General features: G+C 43.1%; 1 protein-coding gene across 1 annotated transcript in view; it reads right to left on the bottom strand.

The window, feature by feature from the left end:
• MARCHF3 (membrane associated ring-CH-type finger 3) overlaps positions 1 to 15,127 on the bottom strand; it is a 63,183-nt gene extending 48,056 nt beyond the window's left edge. The window contains exons 1-2 of the mRNA XM_058043879.1: positions 15,041 to 15,127; positions 13,643 to 13,777 (exon numbers count right to left, since the gene is read on the bottom strand). The gene's annotated coding sequence lies outside the window, so the exon portion shown is untranslated. The remainder of the gene's footprint in view (positions 1 to 13,642; positions 13,778 to 15,040) is intronic.
• Between the last annotated feature and the right edge of the window lie 3,797 nt (positions 15,128 to 18,924).

The raw sequence follows: 18,924 nt of genomic DNA, 5'->3' as shown, positions 1-18,924 counted from the left end.
CGAGAGGAGGAGCCTCTGCAATCTCAAAAAGCAAATATTCTGGCAAATATTTGTACGTTGGAAGGCTAAACCACAAATACAACCTCTGCTTTCCTCTTTCAGAAGCTGCCTGGGAAAGTCAGAAAAATTTTTAACAGCACTGAAAGACTCTGTTCCTTTTCACAGATGAGAAATGGTAATTCTTCCAAGGAAAACAGAGTTTAGGCAAGATTGAAATTACACAGGCTTAGGGCTGACACACAAGGCTACCAATATGGATTTTTGCCCATTAAAAAGATCCACAAATGACAGGAAAATGTGTTGATGCTCTCAGTCTCACTTTTCACATAAAGACACAGCTTTATCACCCTGAAAGTATTTCTCTCTGCTTTCAGGAATATAATAGATATAATATTTAGGAATATAGGAGATTTGACTTCTCTGTTTCTGAAGCAGGAGACCTCATCAGACTAAAAAAAAACTCCCTATTTTGACTGTAATATTTTAAAGCTAGAGATGAAACAAGTAAGAGATGAAATATTTAAAACACTGGGTGTGGGTTTGTTAAATCTAACTGGCTTCTAGTAAGAAATAAAGGACAGAGAGAACTCTGTGAAAGACTCTGCTCTTTTATTGCAAGCAGAGCCTGACCAAACTCCCACTCCAATATATGTATATTCCAATGTACCCTCAAGCAAGAAGAAAAGGCAGAAGAGGAGATTGAAAAGAAACACCCCATCTACACCCCAAAGGTTTAGTCAAAATATTTCCAGGCAGAGAACTTGAGGAGACACAAAATGCATGGGTTTATTTCTCTTTTAAGCACTGTGTCTCTGTGTAAGGAAAATCCTAATTTATTTTTGGTGGCATGTAGTAAAAAGCTGCTGCTATCTCCCACCCTCCACCCCTACCCCCAGAGGAGGCTGAATGTTTTTTCAATACTCTGAAAATGTGGGGGTTTTAATGCCTTTTTTTCCAATACTCTGAAGACATCATGTAAATCAGCTTCAAGTGTTTTAATGTCTGTCTTAAATATAAATATTTGTGGGGGTGTGTGTGTATCCATATGTGTACACACAGAGTTTGTGGTGACATCCTAGAGCACTGGGAGGAAATTGCGCTACTGATTCTTCCCAAACACAAGAAATATGAGCTGTTAAAAGGTAACCAGTTTAAAAAAAATAAATTAAAAAAAAATCAAAGTTTTCCCTTAAAAAAGCAGGAAAGAACCCGAATTAACAGAGTAGATTCCAGCTCAGATCGTATCTAGGTTATGTGTAGTACTAAGTCCCAAGATCCTGCTTTAAGTTTTTCATTACTTTTTATGACTAATATCATTATTTTTTATTTAATAATAAGACACTGAGAAACCAGACACTGCTGCAAATGTCAGGGAATGAGTGCTTGCTAAATACTGTAATTTGTGCAAAAAAGAACAAATCAACAGCACAGTAGCTGTGGTTTGGCACAGCTTAATTTTGGCTGCTTCTCCTGGATGGAGCCCAGAGCTTAAGGACCTGCCAGGAGCCCTTAAAAAGTGAAACAAGCTATAAAATGTGACACACTGGGGAAGAAAAAACATTGTTCTGGCCAGGAAAACGCTGTTGGCAAGAGCACAACATCCCTGTGTTCGCTTTAAAACACCCTAGTACTGTTGCATGACACTTTGAGAACCTTTAATGTGGTGTAAAAATGTCTTTCAGAAATAACAGGATTAAACTCCCAGCCAGAGATCCACAATCAGGTGTAACCATCCCATAAATGCTCCTGGTTATCCCCAAAGCCCAGGAATTTGTGGATTTTATTCTTGGTCCTGCAAATAACTTGCAGAAATTCAAGAGTGTTCTTACCTCCCCTTTTTTTGGTCATCTGCAAAATACTTCCATAATTTGTGCTGAGTGGCCACAAATCATAAATCCAGAGGAAAGCAGGAGCCCAAAGGCTTCTGGCCACACCTGCTTGGGCAGGAAAGTGGGGGCAGAGGGTTCTGCACTGGAGTCAGCACCACCACAGCGGCACGAGACAAGGGGCACACAAAGGTTGAAATCCAGGGCTTGGTTCAGTGCCTAAAAAGTCATCTTGTCATTGATCCGTGCCCAAAACGCAGTCAGGGAGTTCTGCCCTTGACAAGGGGATAAATAATAAACCAGGATTTCCATGTGCTGTTTGCAGTTGGGTGATGAATTTAATAGAACCAACCTACTGCAGGTGGCTGGAGTTTTACGAGGCATAGGAAATTCTCTGTGGATCCAGGACCACATCAAATGAAGTAGACAATGCGTTTTATCTTCCTACTGGAAAGGATCTCCAAATCCATAAATGGAGTTTCTTAGCAGCAGATATCTGCAGAGGAAAATTATTTCTCCCAGTGGTTAATGAAATAGATTTTGCTGTTTGTGATAGGACGAGGCACTAACACACACAGCAAAAAAGGTTTGGTCATCAGCTTCGAAACGTCCCAGTGGGTGAGTGTCGCAGACATCTTTTATGGAAAATCCTTTCCTTAGGATTTTTCCTCATGAGAAGCTGAGAGGGCTCAGGAACAAAATGTAAACATTGATTATCTGCTGCTGTGGAATGCAACAGGTGCATCTGTGATTGGTCTTGTGTGGTTGTTTCTAATTAATGGCCAATCACAGTCAGCTGGCTCAGACTCTCTGTCCAAGACACAACCCTTTGTTATTAATTCTTTCTTTTTCCATTCTTAGCCAGCCTTCTGATGAAATCCTTTCTTCTATTCTTTTAGTATAGTTTTAATGTAATCTATATCATAAAATAATAAATCAAGCCTTCTGAAACATGGAGTCAGATCCTCGTCTCTTCCCTCATCCTCAGACCCCTGTGAACACCGTCACAGGTGAGTGCCATGATCACCTGGAAAATATCCTTGTGAGCATGGAAAATGCAGTGAAAAGGGCCTTTTGTCCCAGAAATTGTGCAGCCAACACAAATTACAACACAAATTACAACAGGAATTACAGGAGTTGGAACTGGGAGGTGCTGGTGGCTCCTGCTGCTGGGAAGCCCTGAGGGGTAGGGGGACCACCAAGGATGAGAAAGAAGAAAGAGATAAGGGGAAGCAGAAGAGAAAGGTGACAAACCAAGGCAGAGGGAAAATGAAGGCAGGGAAATGGTAATGAACCAGTAGAAACTCATCAATGGCACAACACAACACAAAATTCAGGCAAAAAAAAAAAAAAACCAAAAAACAAAAAACCAAAACCAACAAACTAAAAAAACTCCAACCACAACAAAACCAAAGCAACCAATAAACAATATTAAAAGCTTTTCCTGAAAGGGGAAATACATTTGTGCAGCTACAAAAATGAACTGAGGACTGGTTTAAAAGCCAAAAAATTGCTATTCTGTCCTTTTTAAATGACCCCTTCAAGCTCCATTCTGAAGTGAAGCCTTGATCACAATCATGTTGTGCAGAAGGCTGAGCCAACCTTGGAGCAGAATGAACTGTGTAACTTCTTCAGCACAGGGAAGTGAAATGCAAAGCTAAGGAAAGACAAATCACTCCTGCCTTTGGCTATCACTCATTCCCTACCATTAAGGGAAACCCAGTGATTGATGAGCACTGCTGAAAGGGGTAATAATCCACAAACAGAAGGAAGACAGCAGGTCTGGCTGGTGCTGCTTTAGAAGATGTCCTGAAGGGTTTGACCACCACAGATAAACAAATTCTGCTACTGTCATTTTACTGAAGTTATGGGTAGCATGCAAGGCTGCTATACCCTTTCTAAGGCAAGTGGACCCATATTGAAATGTGAAACCATCACTTTCAGGAAGTCATATTCACCCTACAAACAATAAAACCGAGGTGGAAGGAAGCATTGCCTGGCTTTCTCCCACTTGCAGTGGCAGGAGCAGGCTGGCAAATTTCCCTTTTCTCTCTCCAGAGGCCACAGCAGCAATATTCAGTACACATGGAGTGTAAAAGTTGGTGAGTTTACAGAATAGCAGGGTTCTGCAGTGTGACCGTGTTCACAGGGGTTTTCGGATTGGGGAAGAGATGAGGATCTGACTCCACGTTTCAGAAGGCTGATTCATTATTTTATGATATAGATTACATTAAAACTATACTAAAAGAATAGAAGAAAAGATTTCATCAGAAGGCTAGCTAGGAATAGAAAAAGAAGGAATGATAACAAAGGGTTGTGTCTGGGACAGAGAGTCTGAGCCAGCTGACTGTGATTGGCCATTAATTAGAAACAACCACATGAGACCAATCACAGATGCACCTGCTGCATTCCACAGCAGTAGATAACCATTGTTTACATTTTGTTCCTGAGCCCTCTCAGCTTCTCATGAGGAACAACCCTAAGGAAAGGATTTTCCATAAAAGATGTCTGCGACTCTAGGACAATTTTCCATCACTTTCTCAAAGCACCACGCAGCCTGAGGTGTGCTCTGAGCAGCACAGCCAAAAGTGAGCACCTTAAGGTCAGCTGTGGAGCAAATGCACACAAACCCAAAGCTCCTCCAGGCCCAGCTTTGTTTCCACCTTGCACTGAGCACAGCCCGTGTTCCCATTCCAGCCTGCCCGTACTCACTCCCTCAGACGCCTTTTTGGGGACGAAACTATTGGTTTGGCCTGAAAAGTGCCAGATTTTCATTCTGAGAAGGTCTGTGTGACCACACAGAGATTCATTCACATATGAGAAACGCCAGAAAATATCAGAAGCCACCCAAAGCTCTCGTCTACAAGGAAGGTGCAGTTTCAGAGCTGAGAGAGGAACAGAAAGGGAAAAACACCTCTGTGAAGGAGGAGATTTGCAAAGATTTATATTCCGTCCTGTTAAATTCATTTGCCACTGAGAGAGGAAGAGAGAGAGGTTGAGAATATTTATATTTACCACAAGTTGGTGGAGAAACACTAAGCTTTGTTGATTCCCACAAAACATTCATACAGCCACAACAAATCGTGAGCCAGAATTTAACTTTTCCCTAAAGAAGACAGCAGTTTGTTCACAGCATCTCTTCCTGTACTAATTTACCATTTTCCGAAAGACTGTTTCCATTCAAGATTTTGTCTCCTGCTTTAATCCCCCACATTTTATCTGGTGCTACACTCTCTCCTGGCTGCTCCAGCAGGATGCAGAGAAACCAAAAACATGAAAAGGGAGGAATTCCAGCTTTGCTTAACAGAACAACCGGATGACGCAACACACAAAAATGCTTTTTTTAATGAGCTAGGACACACGTCTGTTCGCACTGCAATTTGTGGCTGCTGTGTCCATAAATCAAATTTATCTGTAACTCTGGGCTTAAACTGGTCCTTCCACAGATGTAAGGGTGCTGCTGAAAAGGGTTTTATTTCCCCTGAAATTTTATATATGTCTCCAATGCAAACTGCCTGAGCAAGATGAAAGATCCCTCTCCTCTGCCCAATGTACAAAGCCCAGAAAACCCTTGAACTCTCTTTGGCAGTGCTGATTGCACTCTGGCAAAGGTGAAGCTCCACAAGTTGTCTGGGATTCACTGTTCGAACAAGAGCCAGAGGATAATTCAAGTTTTCTTTAGCATTATGCCTGCAACTGAGAAATGTGTTAAATCCTAGCACCACTACTAAGATTTTATTCACAAGGATTCACTTAAAAAAATTAGTTTAGTCACAAGCAGCACCCAGACAGAATTGGTTTTACTTGTTAAGTTCAGAAGGGAAGGAAAATAGATTTTCAAAAAAAGTTGTGTTCACATAATTACAGATTAATATGTAATTATTGCACAGGATATGCACAGGATAGAGAATATTCACATTACAGCTGACCACCTACACACACCATGAGTCTATAAACCCTCAGTGAACAAATTTAAAGTATCCCCACTGTTTTGAAGTGCAGTTGTTGAACACAGGCTCCTGGGAACAGCACAGCCTTCAAACCTGTATTTCTAAGCACTGTTGTGCTTCTATTTTGTTGTTCTATGTTGCTTACATACCTTGAATACTACAGGGACTAGTTAACAATTCAGAGATAGAAAAAGAATTCCTTTTTTTTCTCAGGTTAAATGAGACCCCGCCATTTTTGCTACCAAAACCTTTAAGGTTTATATCTAATATATGACATAGCTATCTATCTAATACATATGTCATATCTATTGCTGAAAACTGCAGGGTGAGGGGTCAAGGACAGCTTTTCCAAGTGGAATCACAGAAAGACTGAGGTTGGAAGGGACCTCCAGAATCCACCTGGTCCATCTCCACTCCATCAGCAAGAACATTCCGGCGACACCACCATGAACAGCTTCCCACATGTGGCAGCACAAATGGAAACACACTGAAAAGAGGCTCAGGGGATAAAGTGAGGCAGGCCTGAGTGGTCAGAGAGATGATTCAAGGGGACACAACACGCTGCAGAGGGAGCTGTCAAGCAGGCAGAGTTATGTGGGACTTTGAAGGGGATTTTAATTCGGTTCCACGGAGGAATCCAGGGAAAAGGGGGGACAAATCAGTGCCAAGGTGCAGCGGTGTGTATTCAGCCTTCTAGAGCAGAGAAGGTCAGAGCCCGGCTAGCTGAGGGTAAGGCCCGCACCTCGCTGCACGGTGTGCCAGCGCCCCTTGGCGCCGTAAGGCCTCGGGCTGTGCTGGCTGCGGCCTGGATCGCTGCTAACGACGAGAAGGAAGGAGCTGGACACTCGCCACGGGGGCTAAACAGGTTTATTGGAAAGCCCGCAATGTAACAGCCAATGACCAAGAACAAAGGGTGCTTAGGGGTTTTAAAGAGAAGGAGTAGACCCGGGAGGGGTTTACAGCAGACCAGTGGTGGGAGAAGAGGGGATAAACTTAACACAAATGCCATAGTGGAGAGCCCAATAGGTACCAGGTATGGGAGGGGTCCCGGGACCACAGCCAACCACAACCCCAAAGTGGAGAAGCTTCTGGAATGCTAGGTGGAGTGGGGGGTGATTGGCTTGGCCCAGGGAGGAGAAGAAGCATACATATAAGGGAAAAAGGGGAGGAGGAATTATATAACCTAACAGATTGACAATAGAACTGGCAGGGCTGTGGCGGGAAAACTGAGGAGGGCAGAACCATTTTACACAAAACGGGGGGGAGCAGATACATAAAATGGGGGAGGAATTAAATGAACTTAACGAACACACTACAACACCGAGGAAAAACAAGGCTGGAGCAATCTGCAGTTAATTGCCTGCAGGGCAGCGTTCAAATTCACTGCTGGTTGTCCATTACCTCACTGAACAGAATAGCAACAGGTTCCAGCTTTAGTGGTGGCACTCACAGCAAAGAAAAAACAAAGGTTTGTTTTGCCACCAAATTCCCAGGGTGTCCCTCAGCTCTGTGGACACGGCTCAGCAGTTTAATGGGTGAAACATGAAGCTAATCTGGAGCAGGGGCTTCAGACAGGAGCAAAAGGAATGATGGAGATGGTCCCAGTGGAGACTGGCAGCAAACGCATGGTGCCATAACCTGATCACTAAATAAAAGGTAAAATGTTGGATGAAACATGGTACAGCTCTTTTTCTATGCTAGTTTTTTACAAATTTTCAATTCTAAAATGCTTCAGACTACCTCACTTGTAACAGCTTCACAACAGCATTTATTTTTTTCATTTGTGTTTATAAATATCACAGTCAATGAAAGCTTTATGCCAGCTGGGGGGCAGACCCTCAATCCACCTCCCCCTGCCCAAGGTTTCATTGCTGGGCATGACAACACATTCTGTGGAAAACCCTTTGGTCAGCACAGGTCACCCCCAAAAGCCCACAGCCTGCTCTCTGTGGGGCAGGGGAGGCACAGAGAGCGAAAACCGTGACAATACAATCCAGGAAAACCCAAAATCTCAGCAATCTATGGGCTTCCACTCAAGGGAATCATCTCCACCCCAGCCAGCCCCAGCACAACCTCGCTGGGCAGCCTCAGGTGTGTTTGGAGCTGCCTCTCTGATAATACCTGCTTTTATTACTGATTATTGCTGATCTTGGACAGCCAGACCTCAAATTCCTTCCAACATGCAGAACACAAACTCATGGCTTGCAAATCCACTCCTTCCCTTGAGAAGGGAGGGAATCCAGGTCGTGCCCACAAGACCTCACGATCAGATACATAACAAAATGAAGATTATGGGTCTGAAACTTTACTGAAACCTTCCACGGCACTGGAAGTCCCCTGGCAAGAAAAACGCCCCCCGAATGCTCTTTCCAGAAGAGCTCGAGAGGCTGATTAAAAGTGGAATTGAAAAGTGCTCAATCCAGAGCATTTTAAGCGGAAATGTGAGCCCAGGAGTTTCCACAGCTGCTGCAGCAGTCACCTGCATGGTGTACCCAGACCCTGCACAGGACTCCCAGCAAGTGAAGGACGAGTCTCTCTCATAACAGATTCAGTTTCAAAAATCTACTATAAACCTGCTTTCAGCTAAATAACCCCAGGCTTCTGGGCATCTATTAAACCAGCTAAATTAGCATGAGGAGATGGTTCCCATCAGTAACCAGAGCCTGTCTCAGTCTGGCATTAGTAGATGTATTCCTGTAAGCAGCTGGGATGCAGAAAAGATTTCTGTTTAGCTCGAAAATTCTGCTTAAATTAATATCAAGTTTATTTTCCACCTCTTTTCTTTTTTCTTTTCTTTTTTTTTTAATAACTGCAATTTTCTGAGATCAACTGAGTCAGTTTCTTTTTCCACTTCCAACAAAGTCTGGAAGGTTCTCATACAGAATGCTGAGGATCTCACAGATCTGAGAAAGCACCTCTGCCTCTCCCCTTCTGCCTCACAGGTCGGTTTGTAAAAATCCTTTATTGATACTAACTAAAAAAATATCTTTTAGCAAAGATTTCCATTTAAAATATTCATATAAAATATTCATTTAAAATTTTCATCTTAGAGAAAAAAAAAAAAAGTCTGAATAGCCACTGGTGTGTTCACTGACTACAATGAGAGCAAACAAAACACTGGTAAATTACTTGAAGTATTCAGTTTAAACAGGAGCCAAATATTTGGGTTGGGCAACAGACAGCTAACAGCCAAGATTAACTAAGTAAAACAGAATGTGAGGTAACATAGGAATTTAAGTACAAGTAGCTACTACCTACGTTTCACATGTTTACATGTGTTTTTCCCCTTGACACTGTATTTCTCCCTTTCCATTATGAGTAGATTAAATTAAAAACTGTTCCTAACAGGAGCACGGAATTATTTCAGATCATAATGCATTTCAAAAGCATCCTGGCTCCCATGCCTCAGCTAATTCCCCCTAAATGTATTTTCAGATGACAATACCAGGACCCAGCCCCTGCATGAGGAAACAGAGGCAGAGATGAGAGGACTCAAAAATCAGAGAAGGTCCAGTGAAGATCCTGCTGCAAAGATTTGGTCAGCAGCAGAGAAACCCATTCTCAATTTTCCTCACTGTGGGAATAACCCTCTGCAGACAATGGGGAATGACTGAAGAAAAGGTTCTTCCTAAGCAGAGAAATCCATGGTGGATTTCAGATGAGCGCCAGAGGACAGCAAAGGTCACAAAATTTGGCTTGGCTTCTAAAGCCTGTGACATTTCCTGTCCCATTTTATACCACTAAATCACCTCCTCATTCCATTTTTTGGTGGGATTTTCAAAGATTAAATATCAGGTATTAAATATGAAAACTGCATTTTTCATCTTTCTAGCCAGAAACTCACCATGACTAATATGAGCAGAATACAATAAATGAGATACTGGAAGTTCTCCTGTAATTTGCTTTTGCATTACTGAAACTTTGGGCATATAAATTGTGCTCAATAACCACATTGATTCTTATTTCTTACTGTTTACAGTTTTCTTTTAAGACATATAATGAATGATTCTTTGCCATTAGTAAAACTTTTACGGGATGGGAGAGGAAAATAACTCCTTAGTGATAAAATTTTTCAACAGCAGGAAAAAAAAAAAAAACTTTCAAAAAGACAATTTCCTCAACTTATTATTCAAGTTTTTACAGTGGCTTAGAAACATAGAAACCAATTAGTTTTAATCTCCATTTAATTTTATGGAATGCCTCCAGAAGAGCTCTTAACACAAAGCTAAGACTCCAGTAAGGACAGTGCAAAGATGATGAGAACTCTGCTAATATTATCCTCACAGAGATAGCAGAAGTGCAGTTCTTATGTGTTTCTGATAAGAAGAATTATGGGCACAATGTTCAAAACTCTCCAGAAATTGCCCTTTGAATTTACATTGGCAGCCGCTTCACGAGAGAAAATTTCTTCGCTGAGGAGCAGACAGCAGAATTTAATCCAAAAAGGGGCAGAAGTACAAGGAAAAGTCACTTGCAATGCTGGAAGGCAAAAGGAAAATATAAAACCTCATTTTGAATAATCACTGAGACTAAAATACTGTGTTAAGTGTCATTGCTTTTAAACCACAGGTGCTCTAATTTAGAAATATCTCTCTCCTCTTTTTAAATACCTGTTTGAATGAAAATTACCTGTCTGAAGACTGGCTGGAGTTATACTGATTATTTATCTTATTATTTATAATATTATTTCTATTATTTATAATCTTATATATATAACATATATTATATATAATACTTATTATATATAATACTTATTATATATTATATATAATATATACTTACAAGTATTGTATATCTACATATCTATCTATCTATATCTTATATATATAAGTTATACTTATTGTTTATCATTATCAAAGAGCACTCGAAATCTCTGGTGTTTTTTGCTACCTTTGACCTGAAAGTGACCTGAGAAAGGAAATTTTCTGTGAATCAGTAACAGCCCTGCACCTCCCCTGCCACTGCTGCCCAAAACCACCAAAATGGGGTGAAAGCAGCTTTACACCTGCTTAAAGGTGGCTCAGGAACTCTCAGGAAATTGCATTTTAAAAACTCTTTACGTAATACATTTAAGAAGTGGAGATTGTTAAAAATTGATGGAGGTAATCTTTAAAATTTAATACAGATACCTTCCACTGGTAGCTTCAATGCTGGGGACCAAATGCTAATTAAAAAAAAAAAAAAAAACAAACAGAAGAGCATTTCAAATGAGACCAAAGATTAGCAGATAATATTCATGCATATCACCACACTGTAATATCAGGGACAGATTTGTTCATAACTTCAATTTAATACTGAATTCAAGGACAGGTAATTTGTAGGCTCTTTTGCCATCACTTCTTTCAAGTAGTGCCTCGTTTTCTCCATCACTTCATACAGGCTTACAAGCTTTTTGCCTGTTTTATAAATAGCCCCCTCATCCTTTCTGTGTGTTTCCAGGTACCGGGGTGTCAAGCACTGGGTTCCACCAGCAGGAATTAGTCTGATATTGCTAATCTGTGGCATAAAAATCAAACTGAGCGACAGCTGCAAGAGGAAGCTGGTTGTTAGGACAGAAGTGCGCCAGTAATCATCATTTCTCAGAACAGAGCACAACAAATGCACTGCTGTTGGATGGGAATTCCTTACAACATCCATGAACCAAGGAAAGTAAGGATGGGAAGGTGCAGCTCTCAGTTCAGGGAGGGCCCAAAGACCAGGCGTGATGTATGAGGTGATATTCAGCCCATATTTGTCAAATTTCATCAGCGTCACTGCCACACTCCTTTTGTAGCCCTGGTGCTGATCCTTGTTCCCTCCTTTCCACTGGTAACTCCCGGATCTGGGTGCTGAATTGTCCCATATAAATCCATATAAACCCATATGAATCCACATAAACCGGTCCCATGTAAACCCACACAAACCCAACACGCAGTTTTCCACTAGCACACCTCTCTGAGACACAACCAAAGAGGCACCACTGTGGTCACCACGCTGGTGTCCAAGCATGGGGGGCAAACACAGAAGGGAAAATCTGATTGAAATCCTTGTCCTGAGCTGCTCAGGGTGTCCACAAGGAACACGGAAAACACAAAATGCAGAGCGAAGGTGCGGGCAAATCCACTGGTTCTGCCATTCCAGCAGGGGAAAGGTTGCCAAGGAAAGAACAACTGTGAGGTAAATACTGGCAAATTGTGGGGGGGGGAAAGGGAAAGTGCAAGAGCTTAATGCAGAAAAAAGGTGAAGACAAGGAAGAGTGGAAGGATGGTAAAGTGCCAAGGCATGGACTCACTCCAGGTCAGAAACAGACATGTCTGAGGCAGATCTATCAGTAGTTTTATTATAATTAATAAAATATATAATTAATATATTATATATTTTAATATATCACTATAAATAATATATAAATTAATATAATTATATTAATTAATATAATTATATTAATTAATATATAATATAATTAATAGGTGTTGTGAGAATGAAAAAGGCCTTTTAAAACTGTCCAGAATGAGTGTCACACAAAACCCAGAGGTTTTTTTTTCAGGGTGAAAGCAAGTACCAAGACACCAGAATTTTTATCACACGAGAATCCCCATTTTGGGGGTTTACCCAGAAAAGCTTGGCCAAGTTGTGTAAGGAAGTATCTGTATCTTCAGGAATAAGCAACTTCTTCCCTTCTGCCCTCTCTCCTCTTCTTCCCTCAAAACCATGAAAAAAACCACAACAACTTCAACTGCCATCAGGAAAGAGAGAATTTTATACCAAACAATTGCCCTGGGCCACTCAGCTGAATTAAGTCAAAGGGACTGCTGGCAGGCTTAAAATAGGCATCTGTGTTTAAGAGCTTTCCTGGCTTTGTTGCTGCAGTGGAAAATAATAAAAAAAAAATGAAGCTGCAGATGCATAAATTTGAAATTGAAAATATCATCAATATCTCCAAGACACAAAGTATAATTAGAATTAGTAATTAATTCTGGTCTACATTGCCTTGCATGAAACTTAAATGAGAGCAAAGTGAGAGAGATGCCAGATACTCTCTTTCCCTCCCTGTTGCTTTGAATTGCTCTAAAAACAGGCTCTGTGATCACCAGAACGAGAAACGTGGGATTCTCTGCTGTGTGGAGGGGTGCACCACAGCCAGGACACCAAAAATCACCTTTAGCACATCACCAAGGGGGCTGGCACAGCGAGGGTGGCACAGGAGCAGTGCAGGAACCCCTGGATGGGTGTTCACATTATCCCTGTGGTGGCTCCCAGCAGTTTGGTTTTGTGCCAAGCCTTCCTGCCCTGTGTCACAAATAACTTCCCTCCCTTGCAGGCTGTGGTTTTTAAGCAGCAGCAACATTTCTTCCTGCCAGGTCCCATAAGGAAAGCAGGACACCCTTCTGGCAGCAGAAATCTGCTGTGGTCACGTTTGTGATGCTCACAGATACTTTTCATTGGTTTATAATCTGTTTTATCTTAAGGGAAGGATGCCCACAATGGCTCTTCTGGGCCTGCTCCAACTGGCTGGAGTCATCTTCAGGATAATGTTGTTATCTGGTCAATGGTGTTCTGAGGATGAATCTGCTCAGAACATCATTCAGAAGCAGCCCCCCTAAAACTGGTGTCGAGAGGCCCTGCAGGACTGCAAAGAACAAGCTAGGTAGGTGTGTTTCCAAATGTAGGTGAAGTTTCTGCTGCTACAGGAACTGCACACATCCCTTTGCATCTGCTGAGGAGGAGAACACGCACAAATTCAAAGTGGCTCTGCCAACACCAGTGCCACCACAACCACAGCCACCCTGGCGTGCTTTAATGGGCATTATTTGCAAAACCACGCATTTTGACAGATCAGAGCAGCTCTCAGCCCAATCACAGCCTTGTCAAATGGAAGAAATCACTCACCCTTTCAGAGCTGAAGCCTGTGGCTCAGACGTGCCTGGAGCCCTGCCATGGATGGAGCCCGTCCATAGGGGCAAGAGGAGACCTCACAGAAGCCGTGGGCTCGATGCACAACCTATCTGTGAAATCCCGTGCGGCCTGTGATAAGCAAGAGATCACGAAAGGTGTCAGCAAAGTCCTTTCTGGGGGGGGATATCCATCATCCAGCTGCCCTGCGTGCTCCCAGGTGAGTCCCACGCGAGCCCCCCACACCTGGAGCTTCCAGGGCTGCGCACCCCGAGGTGCCACCACAAGTAAATAATTACTGCAGAAGGACAGGCTGCAATTTGCCTCATCAGCCGCGCAAACAGCAGCAGGCTCAGCCATTAGCAATTAATTGAAGATCAATGGCATGTAAAACCCCAGGGAGCACACGTGCAATTAGCAAATGTATTTAAAGCAAGCCACAAACCCGCAAGTTTTTTTGTCTTACGCTACTCCCCAAGACCATTCTCGATGTTTTTTTTTTTGTTAAAAACCTCATCCCACTCCCTTTTACAAGCCAAAGGGGCTGTGGGAGGGTTACCCACAGAGTTCCACTTGGCAAAGAACATTTCCAACATCCTGCACGGGGTCCAAAGCCCATGGACATGAGTCATCCTCAGTGAGTGTTTTCCTGTTTATTCCAATGGACCTTGGATGGCCTGTAAACATCCTTGCCAAAACAAGTGATCTCTGATAGACATATTAATTAATTTACATGCTCTGCTTTCACCGGTTTTATGGCTCGGGGATGCCAAAGTTGAGACAGTACTTGGTAAAACATCCTGCACGCACCACCAGCAGCCCCAGAGGGGGCAACACAGGGTTAAATTTAAGTTTAAACAATTGCTTTGAAATTTAAACTTTGCTTTGAATTGCGTCGAAAGGTAAACTCCTCTGACCCGGGCAGGTACATTGCTGGGGAGTTTCATAACCCCTTATATATCTGCAAAGAGCCCTATGAGACCCGGTATTTAAAAGGAAAAAAATAATAAAAAAAAAAAATAAAAAGGCAAAAGGATTTATGGCTGAATAAATAAATTCAGCCTGAATCCCAGAAATGGCTACAGTTTGTCACAGCCTCTGGAACAGACAGAAACGGAATTTCTTTCCTCCCCGAAGTGCCGAAGGTAATTCTGCCTGAAAGAGCCTCCAGCCGGATCGCTCCACGCTGGGCATTACCACTCTCCACATGGATTTCCTTCCTTGTCTTTAACGAAAGGGTCAAACCCCAAACCCCAGCTGGGCACCGGAGAGCCCTGGCGACGATGACCGTAACATTAGGAAGGAGAAGGAGGAGAACGAGAAGAAAGAAGCAGCGATTTCCCGCCCCACCGACAACGCGGGGAGCGCGGATTCCCATCCCGGTGCCGCACTCACCTCCCGCTCCCGGACCCTCCGCTGCCCTTCCAAACACGGGGATGGAGCGGACAAACCCACGGCACAGAGCCAGGAGCAGCAGCTGCGGCCGCAGGACCTCTCTCCATCAACCCCTCCTCCTCCTCTTCCTCCTCCTCCTCCTCCTCCTCCTCCTCCTCCCCGGCGGTGCCCGCGGAGCAGCAGCGACACAAAGGAGCGCCCGGGTAGCGACAGCGCCGTGCCAGCCGCCAACAGCGCTGGGAACCAAGGAATTCCATCTTGGCGTCTTGTTCTCTCGTCTTTTTTCCCCGTCAGAAGCCTCACAAGCGCCCTGTGTCCGGGCTCCGAGAGCGGGAGAAGCTTTCCCGAAGCTGCCTCAGCGCTGGAAGCTCCAGAGCTGCTGAGACTCCGTTGAAGATGCGTCCAAAAATGATGCAGCCCCAAGTTCCGAAGAAAAGCCCCCCAGGCAAATGTTTCGCCTTGCCCAACCACGGTTCTCCTCTGTCACACTTGCTTTGTTCAGAAATAAAAGGACTGTTGCAGGGCTGAGACGCTAGTTCATGAAATTGCTGCGTTCCTTGAATGCAGCTGTTTAAGCAGCAAGATGCACTAAAATTTTACCAGAAGGCAAACCACAGGGGCAGGAAGGGGCTGCCCTCGGCTGGCTTTCCAAAAACATGCCCACCAATATTTGCACCTGCATGTTCACCCCCAGCAACACAGCTGCACCTTCAGGTGGAGATGGAAACAGCACACAGGTGATACCTGTGTGTATTACAATAAAAAAGGAGAGCCTGGCATGCTCAAGTTACTCAGCCCATCTTAGCAGGAAAGGTAAATTTAGCAGAAATTTAGGTTTTAAGGCAGTGGGGACATCAGTGAGGTCTCCTGGATGCCAGCCTTGCGAGCAGATGTGCAGCCTCAGCTCCGGGCACCTCGGGGATCCTGGAGCAGTGGATGTCTCACCTCCTGGAGAAGCAGCTCAAGTTGGGGCTGGTGTACAAATCAGGCCCGAGTGTGGTTTGGTGGTTTGGTTCACTGGCTGGAGAGGAAGATGCCACTTTTCTGGGGGCAGATCTCCAGGGAATGTTCAGGGAATGTCATACTGAAGAAAGAAGCACCAACCCAATTCAAAACTAAACAAAAACCAAAAACCAAAACAACAAAATCAAACATTAAAAAAACCAAGAAAAAAAACCAAAAACCCAAAACAAAAAAAACCCCAAACAACCCCCCCAAAAACCACAAACAAACAAACAAACAAAAAACCCCAAAAAACCAAAACCAACCAACCAAAAAAATGCAGCCCCAAAACCCTCAAGAAAAAACCCCATCTGTATCACGTTGTATGGTTCCAGGGTTAAATATTCCTGGGAAGGACTCAGGAAGGGGAGAAAAGAAGGGAAAGGATTGGACTGACTCAGGATTATGTGGTGTAAGTCTCATTTCTTTATGTGGCAGGCTAAAACTACCTGGGCTGTAGCAAGACCCTGAATTTTGCACACCCTGGCCTTGTGTCTAGGTGCATTCCAGCAATCCATGTCACACATTCCACATCTTCTGCCTTCCCTCCAGGAGAAGGGAGTGGATGAAGGGAGTGTCTCATTTCAGTGAGATCTGTGCATGACTGGCAGGAATTTAATTTTTATCCTTGTAGTCAACCATATGTGCCCCAGAAGGCAGCACTGAGGGAAAATGAGGAAGGTCTGGAGTGCCCTCAGTCCCTGCGGCTCATTCCCTGGACAAGCAAAGAGTGTTTTTCTCCTGCAGGAACTCCTTCTACCCTTTGGATGGCCTGTTCATATGTCATTTATCTCTGGAAGATTCAGACCAAGAACCAGAATTTGATCTCAAATGCTACAAGAGGTGAGGACAGAGGACAGAGAATAAATTTTGTTGTTCTTACCATGATTTTTTTGCCTAAGCAGCTCAGGCTATTATTCAGATGGAGTTCCCTTACTGGAGGAAACTCTTCTGTTCTCACACTTGCGGTCATATAGGATGCATCCTTTCCTGCTTTTGGAAAATGAAGGTGAGCCTGTGCCAGCCACACTCCATGTTGACACAATCCCACCTCCTATTCCTGTGTCCAAGCTGATGAAAAGAGGGTTTCCACTCTCCTAAAAGTGCAGAACAGTAAAGCCACTGGAAGGTTTTTGGCAGCACAGCCCTAATGGAAAAGCTCAGTCTCACTCATAAAAGCTATGCAATGGACAAAAGCTATTATGGAAATCCTGTTATCATTCACTTCACAAAATAAATGGGGGGGAAAGTATCTGGCAGTGGCTACAGAGGAAACTCTCCACAGTCTGACACAAAAAGGAACAAGGGATTCACCAACTCTAAAATGATTAAGAAGTTTGGTTTCAGGTTCCTCTTTTTTTTTTTTTATTTTTTCCTTCCCAAAACAGACCTTACTAAAATAAAACAAAGGCAAAGAGCTCTCTGAGAGCCCTGACAGTCCCTGTCAGTTATGTATTTTGGGAAGTGGGGTGAGTCCACATGAATTCTGTTGTCCCTATCTTTGAGATAATGCTGTTGCATTTCAGGAGAGCACTTGAGCTATGGTTGGCAAGTGCTCCATGCAGTTCTCTTATCACAAAAACCTCAGTAAGGGAAAAACCTGGGCTCTCTGAAAGCATCTCAAACCACAGAAGAGAGGCAAGTGGCACTTGCTGATACAGAGATAATTCAGATCTTTTATTTAACAGTAACTCGTGAAACAGTCAGAATTTTGACTGTAGCATCACGAACTGCAGAAAGTATAGAAGTTTTTGTCTCTAGAGCCCTGTTCTGCTAATGGTGATGAAAAACTCTGTAGATCCATGATCTGGCTGAACTTACCTCAAGTTCTCTGCTATAAAAATGACACAGTTCTCCCTCCTGGGAAACCTTGGATAGTTTCAGACCCCAGCCTGAATGGACTGAAGCTGCTAAGCTGGAGAAAAGTTTTAATTTCTTACTCACTACTCCCCAGAAATTTTTAATCTTGGGGATTACATCAAAACTAGATTGCAAATAATTGTCAAATGCTAAAGACACTGCAGGATGAGGCCATGAAGCCCATTTTCCCATCAGCTGACTTTTCATTAAACCATACTCCAAAACTTAGAGCCCTTCTTGAATCCTGCTGTATTTCAGTTTGCTGTTCCAGCCAGGCATTGCATCTGGATTCTTCCCTCTGTGAAGACACATCTGTCAAGTGAACCTGCTTAAATTCCTAGTGAGAAGACTGAGTATCACCATAAGAAGCACAAAAATGCAGCAGGTAAGGATTAGTTTCTGTGTTAAAGAATCTATTGAGTACATCAAAAATACCAGCAACTTTCTGTAGTCTGTTACAGATTATTTAACCTAAAATGGTTGTCTTTTCCTGAATCTGTCATTCTCTACTTCCTGAAAATATGTTTAACTTGGGCATTCTGTCTCCTTCACAGGCCTGCATTGCCTATGTAACTAATCTAACTGCAGCAATCTTTGGAAAAAATGGCTTTCTTGCCCACATGATAAATGGATTTGCAGCTGTGTGGCAGACAGAACTGAAATGTGAAAAATAAAAAATTCAGTGCGAGGTGTTAGCAATAACTGTATCAAATTGTGATGACCATTTTACAGATACAATTCCAGTGAGAGTGTGTGGTCTTTAATCAAGTGCCCTTTTAACTTAACAGTAAATGCCCTATTTTCTAATTTGAATTATCATTTAGGATGGGCTCCTTCTTCAAGAAATTCTCCTACACATCTAATCTCCATCTACACGTGCTAATCATCTTTAAAACACTGATCCTGGCTGGATGCCACACACCCACAAAAGTCACCCCATCAGTCCCTTCACAAGCTGGGCAGAGGAGGGAAAATACAATAAAAGGCTCCTGGGTTGAGATGAGAACACAGAGAGAAGAGAC

This window comes from Melospiza georgiana, chromosome Z (assembly GCF_028018845.1).
Source record: "Melospiza georgiana isolate bMelGeo1 chromosome Z, bMelGeo1.pri, whole genome shotgun sequence".
In the NCBI taxonomy this organism is placed as follows: Eukaryota; Metazoa; Chordata; class Aves; order Passeriformes; family Passerellidae; genus Melospiza; species Melospiza georgiana.
The sequence above is the reverse complement of the archived record's forward strand: the minus strand, read 5'-3'. Positions and strand labels throughout refer to the sequence as shown.